The following is an 8,644-nucleotide window of genomic DNA, read 5'->3' on the forward strand; positions in this document are numbered from 1 at the left end:
GCGCTTATTTGAGCTGTCTAAAGCCTTGTTTTAAATATGGTACATTTCGCTTATTCCGTTTAAAATAGTTTTACAACTTCGCATTCTACACACCAACCGGTGTCAGCTTGCACAAAATCAGAGTTCACAAGAAAACCGGCTGAACTAAGTTGCTGTAGCGACAACAGTTTTGAAGTAAAGATGCGCGCCAAAGTCGTGGCGATTAAAAGATCACTGCGATAATAGTGAAGGTAGGTCCGGGTCGAAGTCAGAACATGGCCGAAAGCTAAGGTATGCAATTCGCAACTGATGAGCTCGGCGGTGATTCCGCCTGATAGCATTACGCACATAACAATTTATTTGCTCAGGTATGCATATGAATTATAAGATACCAATACGCTGGGAGTGCAAAGCAGTGTAATGCAAAAAGACTACGCTACTCATGCGCGTATGATCAAAATGTAAACATATGCGCAAAGGTGATCAAGCTGAAGGCAAAAGGTTAATCGTGTCAAGTGGAGCTTGAAAAGTATGTGGTAGCATTAAATGTTGTGACTTACGGGTGCGTTGCAAGGTCGTAGCGGATGAGCTTACTGGCGAATTGAGTTGGCGGCTCAGTAATGCAACTGGTGAATATGAAATCGAATTTATCTAATTAAAGGCGGGTCCTTGGAAAACAACAAAGAAGTCTCTAAATGGAAATTTATAAGTTATGTCAGTCGCATTCTACCGACTGTGTATTTACCTGATAAACTTTATATTTACCAGATAAACGGAAAGTGTTAGTTCTTGGCTCATAATCGTGCCTGATCATAGTAAAATTGTTTTGATGTTGATACCTCCAGTCTCTTAATGGATAGTGCACCGTAATAATCATGTGTGACAATTCTCCATCTAGCCATCATCGCGACAACACCGAAGCTTCTATCTGTCACCCTCAATCTTCATATAACGTTTTGGAATACCATTAAACATATGTATGTATGTCGACTACACAGCAAAGCGATGTTGTCGTCCATCAATCTGGGCGTCTGGCGATATTTGTAATTACCGAGTGCAACAAGCGCTAATTTAGCTGTTCGGGCAACAAAGTGAAGACGAAGCAGAGAAAAAAGAGTAGTTACATGCCGCATTACATTCAATTGAACCTAATTAAAAACACCAAGTCACAGACCAGTCAGACTCTTTAAAGCCAGTAAAAGTTGTTTTTAACTATTTCGGCATGGCTTAAAAGCGGCGTTCCTTTGGTTGGTGGGACTGAATCAATGCTCGCGACTGGTTTTGTGCTCTTCAACTGCGGCCGCTTGCTACCCTACAATCTGCCAGCTGAAGCGCAGACAACTTGCAACTGTTAGGTATTCACTTGTTGCCCTTAATTCATCATGATTGGTGTTGAACATTTCGTACGTGTTTTCCATTTTATCATAGCAGTTCTACTCTCATTGATATCGTTTTATTGAAATGGAAGAAATGAGGGAAACTCGAGAGCAAATATGTTGACATACTCATATGAAGCTGGATGTTTCGTCCCTTTTTAACGTATAGAGACAAGTTATGTATTGTGAGAATTGATTCCACCTATTTAAATGTATACTTAAAGGATCTCAAAACTTGAACTTGTTCTATTGATTTATATGTATGTACGTACGTGTGTTAATGACTCCATTGGCGCCATTGATTTACCCTAGTTAAATTTTGTTTGGAACAGAGAGTAAGATTGTTTTTAAATGACGTTCTTCGTAGGGCTAATGAAGTCTCATTCGGAATAAATATCCAATATTCATTTGTTTTAAATCTTTCCTTGAAACTTCAAACATAATAACATGGGGATATAGTGGGATTTGGTTTGGCATTTTTATTTGCAAAATATATATGTATGTGCATGGGCAAAAAGGTAGTAAATATGTAAACAAATGACAGTTTCGGCAGCTTTAAAATATTTATAAAATAAATATAAAAATTGTTGCTTTTATTTGTATCACGCTTGCAACATGTTGCAGCAGGAATTTCACTATAGCCAATGTATGCCTTTCATTTATATCTGTTGTTGTTTAGTTTTTCAAATGTTTTTGCGCAAATTTTCACCCAATTTTTTTATTATTATTTTTAAAAGATTCGCGTAGTAAAATTACTCACTCATTCGTCGTCATATAAGGGCTATGTAAGTTCATGTGTTCGTGTAAAATGTAAGTAAAAATTACATCGGTGTCCTGGTTGCATGCAGCCACCGTTGTTATGCGAAGTATTTTACTCATTTTCCTTTTTTTATAATTTGTTGTTCATGAATAAACTTGTTTTTCACTCGCTTCTGGTGGTGCTGTGTTCAAGCGGTCGTTGTGCTACTACGGTTTCATACAATATTCTATGTGTCAAAGTTTTTAATATTATTTTCGCAAATAGAATTTGACACAAATTTTCACCAGTGTATGCATCGTCATTTATTCACTATGTGTTTTATATTTTTTACACTCTCGCACCTCTGAGACTCTATATTTTAATTTTTTGTGGGTTTATGCGTGTGTATAATTTTTATTTAATTAATAATGCATTTAAATGAGAAAAATATATTATTAGGATGAATACAAGCAAATCTTCTCAGCTAGAAATTCAAAGAGCTGAATTGAACTATTTTCTTTTTTGATATTAAGATTTGCTTGATTTTTATTGATATTGATAATGGTTTCTATAAATATTCCGTCCCATTGCTAAATTTTGTCATTCAATGAATCAGAGTAATAAGTGAAAAATGGTGTTATGAAACGGCTGCAACGGAACCAACAATATATAGCCGATATTCTCAGGCAGATAGTAATAAATTTAACCGAACAAAGCTCGGACCATTCCCAAGACAGTCATGGTTAAGCAAATTATCTGCAAGTTATTTTTGCAAGAGTTCGATCTCGATATCAGCAAAATAACCTATACAAAAGAAACGAACGAATTTAGGGAAAACGACTTCCATCCAAAATAATATGAAGCTTTTAGGTCATGTTTTCTACAAATATGCCACAATCAATATGACTCTGTAAAATGTTCTCTATCTTTCTGTTTCTACATTTTCGCATTATTTTCTCTTAAATCGTCAACACTTAACAGTTGACTCGCCAATAAATCAGACAGTGCAAAACGCAGCATTTTACCTTATTATGTAACCACGAAATCAAACACGCTAACCACATTTAGCACAGTCACAGGCAACCAATCGCAGTCATTATCGCGACACACAGATACAAACTGGTGAAGTTGCTAATGAACACAACACATTCACACCAGCCTATAGTATATAGGGAGCTGCAGGTCAACCCGAAGATGCTGTGGTTGACAACGTTGATTACGCAAGCGCAACAGACAGACAAGCAAGACAACAACAACCATTCACCCATTCACCATTCACAGTACATTCACTTCGCAAATGTGACGTCACCAGCGGCCGTGGAGGGAGCGCATCTTCACTTGATGTTTGTTGGGTGAGTGCTTGCCATATAACTAAGCAAGCAATTTTGTTTTTGTTTTGCGAAAAAACTGAAAAATCAGTTAACACTTTTCGTGTCATACCACGCAACGCCGCGGCCCAAGCCTCAGCGTTGTGGCATCTACCAGGGATTGGCGTCGGCATCAACAGCTGTTGTGTTGTGATTGCATTGGCGCCTTCGGCAGTTGACGTTGTTGTTATTATTGTTATTACAGTGCACAGCGAGAATACAAAAAAGAGTAAAGCGCTGTTTATTGTTGTCACAAATATTTACAACAAAAAACTCTTAGCAGCAAGCGAATCTTTTTTGACGTCTTATTTCTTCCACGCTTGCCACTGTCTCCACGCATTCCCTTGGTTGTAACGCTGCCTTCAAAAATTACGCCTTCAACGACTACTGTTTCGCTGCTCGATCGGTGGAGTGGTTTCAAAAACTCCCTCACACTTCACACGTCAGTGGCCGCCAGCTGGTTATGGCACTGAATTTTCGGCGTTACTTTGCCTTTGTTTTTGTTATTGCCTTTGGCTTTTCGAGTTTTCTTCGCGCAGATTCCACAGTTTTGCGTAAGTCATCGCTGAAGTCAACAATACTAGGTATGGTGGACGGCGCTATTGATGCGCTACAACTGGCCTCATCTTCCTCGATTCTTTACAAAGCTTCCATTTGCCTCAGGCAATTGGTTGCAAGCGTGCAAATATCTGGAAGTTATTTCGCTGTAGCAGTGAAGCCCAAGTTACATACCAGTTGGTTAGAAGGCTTTGTTGTTGCCGCTGGTGTTGACAAGCGCTTCGTTGGGCCACCGAATTTTCGGAAGACCCAGAGGAGGTCTATGTTGGACACCTGAGAAAATCCTTTTTTTCAACGCCAATGTATGTTATGTAATAGTTTCTAGGTTATAAGGTCCTTTTAAAGCTATTATACGGTTAATCGGATACACGCTTCTACCGTCCGGAACCATGATTGTCAGAGAAATTAAGAGAATTGGATTTCAAAGGTGTGAGACTGATTTTTACCATTTTTAAATTGAACGAAAAGCAGGAAGTACAGAGGGTAAACCCGACAGATACCGTGTCGGACAATGGCAACGATTGATACGTTTTTAATACACATTTTATAGTCCTTGGCCAGCATAATCCATACCTCCTTCAAATTTCTGGACATAACCCCAATCAACATACGAGTATATGAGTAGCTCGTCGAGTTTCGTGAACGAAAAAACATCACAGGTCAGAGAAACTCGAATCTTTCCAAGAGACCACTTTTTAGAGCTTGCAAAATCCATGTGTAAAAACTATTTCACATATAATATTATTATTTAATTATCTTAACCAAGCATGTTTTTAATGCATGCTATCTAAATGCATTATTTAAATTAATTTCATTGGACTAATGCACTGAGGATCTAACACAAATTCTCAACCGATATTAAATTGCTGGCTTTTTACTCAGCTCAGCCTTCTAACACTTCCAATTGTCTTTTGTGTACTTGCAACAGACTCTGTATATACCACACAGTATTTCAAATGTCAGAGATTAGACGCAACCTCACACACACTGCAAGAAGATATCAAATACCAAGCTCACGTTTCTGCGCCGTTATTGTTACATATCAACCGTTGCAAGTACTCGGCTTTAGTTCTGCACGTGTAAGCAATCTATGTTCCTACCTCCTTTCGTTCCTTTTAATTTTCTTCCTCTCCCATGTAGACCAAGCAACAGGCGTAGATATTTCTAATTAATAATGTCACCTGTCATGCATGAGTGCGATATGTCCCATGTGCGTCAGGGCGCTGCAATATACACTCAGAAGTAACGTGCGCTATTGTGGTGCATGCCACATTAGAAATGCAAACAAACAATGTCTAGCGCATGAAAGAGACAATGGCACACATTAGAAGGCGGCCCCTGTAGTCCCGTAAGCGTGTGACATATAAATAATTCTCATCTAAGCCTCGTCGACTTTAAACTTTGAGAACTATTAATTTTATGATTGACATAAAACATAACCAACAATCGGGAATAAGTCCGACAAAAAACCTTTAAAGTACTTGAAATACAATATGTTTGTAAAATCAGATAAGCCTGCCCAAATGTTATACTCATTGACCGAGACTCACAACTACTTTTAAAGTTGCTGGCGACTAAATATCTCCACATGGGATTTCAAAAAGACATAGCCTTAAGATATACTTTTTTGCCTCAGTCCACTTGAAATATCCTCATTCAACAACAACAGAGTTCAGGAAAACCATACCATGTTCGGTAATAAATGCTTCGGGGTTAACATTGTTATTTCTTGGCTTCAACTATAGTTTCTTGCTAAGGATACTAAGAAAGACATAATGGACTAGGTAGCATAATAGGCTTTGTGAAATTCAAACATTTATATTACTGTCCTCGTAATGTTAAATATGACTACCTATACTTCAAGAGCGGCAGCATTCCACAACACTGGTGATTTTATTTAAAGTTGGCGGTATTTCCAAGCATGCTATCGTTGGTTTTAACTGATATGTTTGTCTAACCAACTGAAATATTATATTTGATGACATTCTCTTCAGATTCTTTAGCTTTTAATGCTGAAAATGTATATGAAATATAGAAAACTAGACTAGATCGAATACATATGAACACATCTGGGTAAACATTTTTGGAAATTGATATACTTTAAAATGTAGTCCTCTGAGGTTTCAGAATTCGTCTAGAAATAAATATATCATAAAGCAAATATTATATTTGAGAAGTATATCTTTTGGTCTGAATGACGAAGCCACAATCTATATGCATGTCTACATATAAAGCGAGATTGGCTTAGTTTTTGAAACCATAACAGAGAGTGGAAAGTGTGTAGGAATCTTAAGACAATTTAGAACAGAACTTTAATCGGTAAGTTGTAGCTCTTGTGGCAAAAATTATAACATTATTTCTTTTTTTTACTTTCTACAGATGTTATTTAAAATTTTTATCGAATAACGATTATAAACTAAGATGGTAGATAGGATGAGGCTAACATTAATTTAGTACCACCAGTATTTCATTCTGCAAAGTGTTGACTTGGAAAACTAAACTTAAGCAAAACTATCGACCTTTGTCACTCAACTAAGTAAACGAAAAGTAAACTTATGCAATACTTGTATTTGCTATGTGTAAATAATTAAGTAACTTAAGGTAATAAGAAAATATATGTTGTTCGTATGGGGTATAAAGTGCAGTATAAGAAATATACAAGCTTCGCAGTAATTTTTGAATATTAGTGGAAAGCGCTCGCGTCGCAAAAAATTTAAAACTCTTACTTGGTGCTTTTTGCTTCTACTTCGCTTATACACCTAAGCATGGCTTACTGGGCGATAGCGACTCGCAAAGGGTCGCCACCGATGAAGATCACACCAGTGCTGAATCCAAATCAACGTGAATTCCTCGAAGATGAGCTGCTCTACCGCGAAAAACTAGAAATACTAGCTGAGAACAATACGATCAGCACGGATTTATTTGTGCGGAAATTCGAGGATATCGACGATCTCGTGCTGCTGGATAAACACGATTCCTTCTATCATACCACCAAAAGTTTGCTGGTGCTGTTCCAAATAATGGGTGTTATGCCGATACATCGCAATCCGCAGAAGCCGGGTATGCCACGCACCGGCTACTCTTGGACATCAAAACAGGTCTTTTGGGCCATATGTGTTTTCTCGATACAAACAACGATAGTGATATTGGTGTTGCGTGAGAGCGTGAATACATTTCTTAACGATTCCGATCGGCGGTTTGACGAGGCAATCTATAATGTTATCTTCATAAGTTTACTGTTTACGAATTTCCTCTTGCCGGTTGCAAGTTGGCGACATGGACCGCAGGTAGCGATCTTCAAGAATATGTGGACGAATTATCAATTTAAGTTCTGAAAAGTGACTCACCGATTGTATTCCCCAATCTATATCCGCTCACCTGGAGTTTGTGTTTTTTCTCGTGGGGTGTGAGTATTGCGATCAATTTATCGCAGTACTATTTGCAGCCCGATTTCAAGTTGTGGTACACATTCGCCTACTATCCGATTATTGCTATGCTAAACGGTTTCTGCAGCTTGTGGTAAGTTGAGCTTGTCTTCTCCTTGAGATTAGTCATTGCATGTTCATAGGTATGTTCTATAGGTATATTAACTGCACAGCTTTTGGTACCGCTATTCGCGCTCTATCCGCCTCGCTGGAATTAACAATGATGGGTGATAAACCAGCGAAGAAGCTCACCGAATATCATCATCTTTGGGTAGATTTAAGTCACATGATGCAGCAACTAGGTAAAGTAGACGAAGTGATATTCACAATATCAGCAAATACGTGGTCTACCCCTGTGAAAGATCTTATTCATAAACATCAAATCAAGATTTCAATACATATCCGAAACACCGAAATAAGGAACGGATGCATCCCAATAGGGCAACCCATCAGTTTTGATCAATTGGTTTAACATTAAGTTTTCTCCTCACCGAGCTTTTGAGCTCTTCACGATTTCTGCACCGGAAACCAGCCATTTTCGTTGATTTAAGCTCTCCCTTACTCTTTGATTTCTCATTTTTTCCATCTCCACTCTCTTTTCCAGGTCGCGCCTACTCCAATATGTATGGCATGTACTGTCTGGTAGTTTTCTTCACAACCATCATTGCAACTTATGGTTTACTGAGTGAGATTATGAATCATGGTGCTACGTAGAAGGAAGTTGGTCTCTTCGTTATCGTTTTCTATTGCATGAGCCTGCCCTATATCATTTGCAATGAGGCGCATTATGCCACACAGAGTGTCGGTTTGGATTTTCAAACGAAGCTCTTGAATGTGGATCTAACGGCTGTGGATAGCGCTACTCAAAAAGAGGTGGAAATGTTTCTAATGGCTATAACAAAGAATCCGCCGATAATGAATTTGGACGGTTATGCTAATATTAACAGAGAACTAATCACGTCAGTACATTGAGTATATATTTTTTAAGACAAACTTAATTGATGAAATTTTTTCAGAATATTTCATTCATGACTACTTACTTGGTGGTGTTGTTGCAATTCAAAATTACCGAACAGCGGAATTACTCTCTGAAACAGAGCAGAATGGAGTCGCCAATGGAGGAATGAATGATTTGTAAAGCTTTTTAGTGTAAAATTATTGTTTTTAGTGATATATAATAATATATATTTCGACCTTTGC

At 37.9% G+C, this 8,644-nt stretch overlaps 1 pseudogene; it reads left to right on the forward strand.

Moving 5' to 3' along the window:
* Window positions 1–6,712: 6,712 nt before the first annotated feature.
* Window positions 6,713–8,644, forward strand: LOC105219037 (gustatory and odorant receptor 21a-like; annotated as a pseudogene).

This window comes from Zeugodacus cucurbitae, chromosome 6 (genome assembly GCF_028554725.1).
Source record: "Zeugodacus cucurbitae isolate PBARC_wt_2022May chromosome 6, idZeuCucr1.2, whole genome shotgun sequence".
Taxonomy (NCBI): Eukaryota; Metazoa; Arthropoda; class Insecta; order Diptera; family Tephritidae; genus Zeugodacus; species Zeugodacus cucurbitae.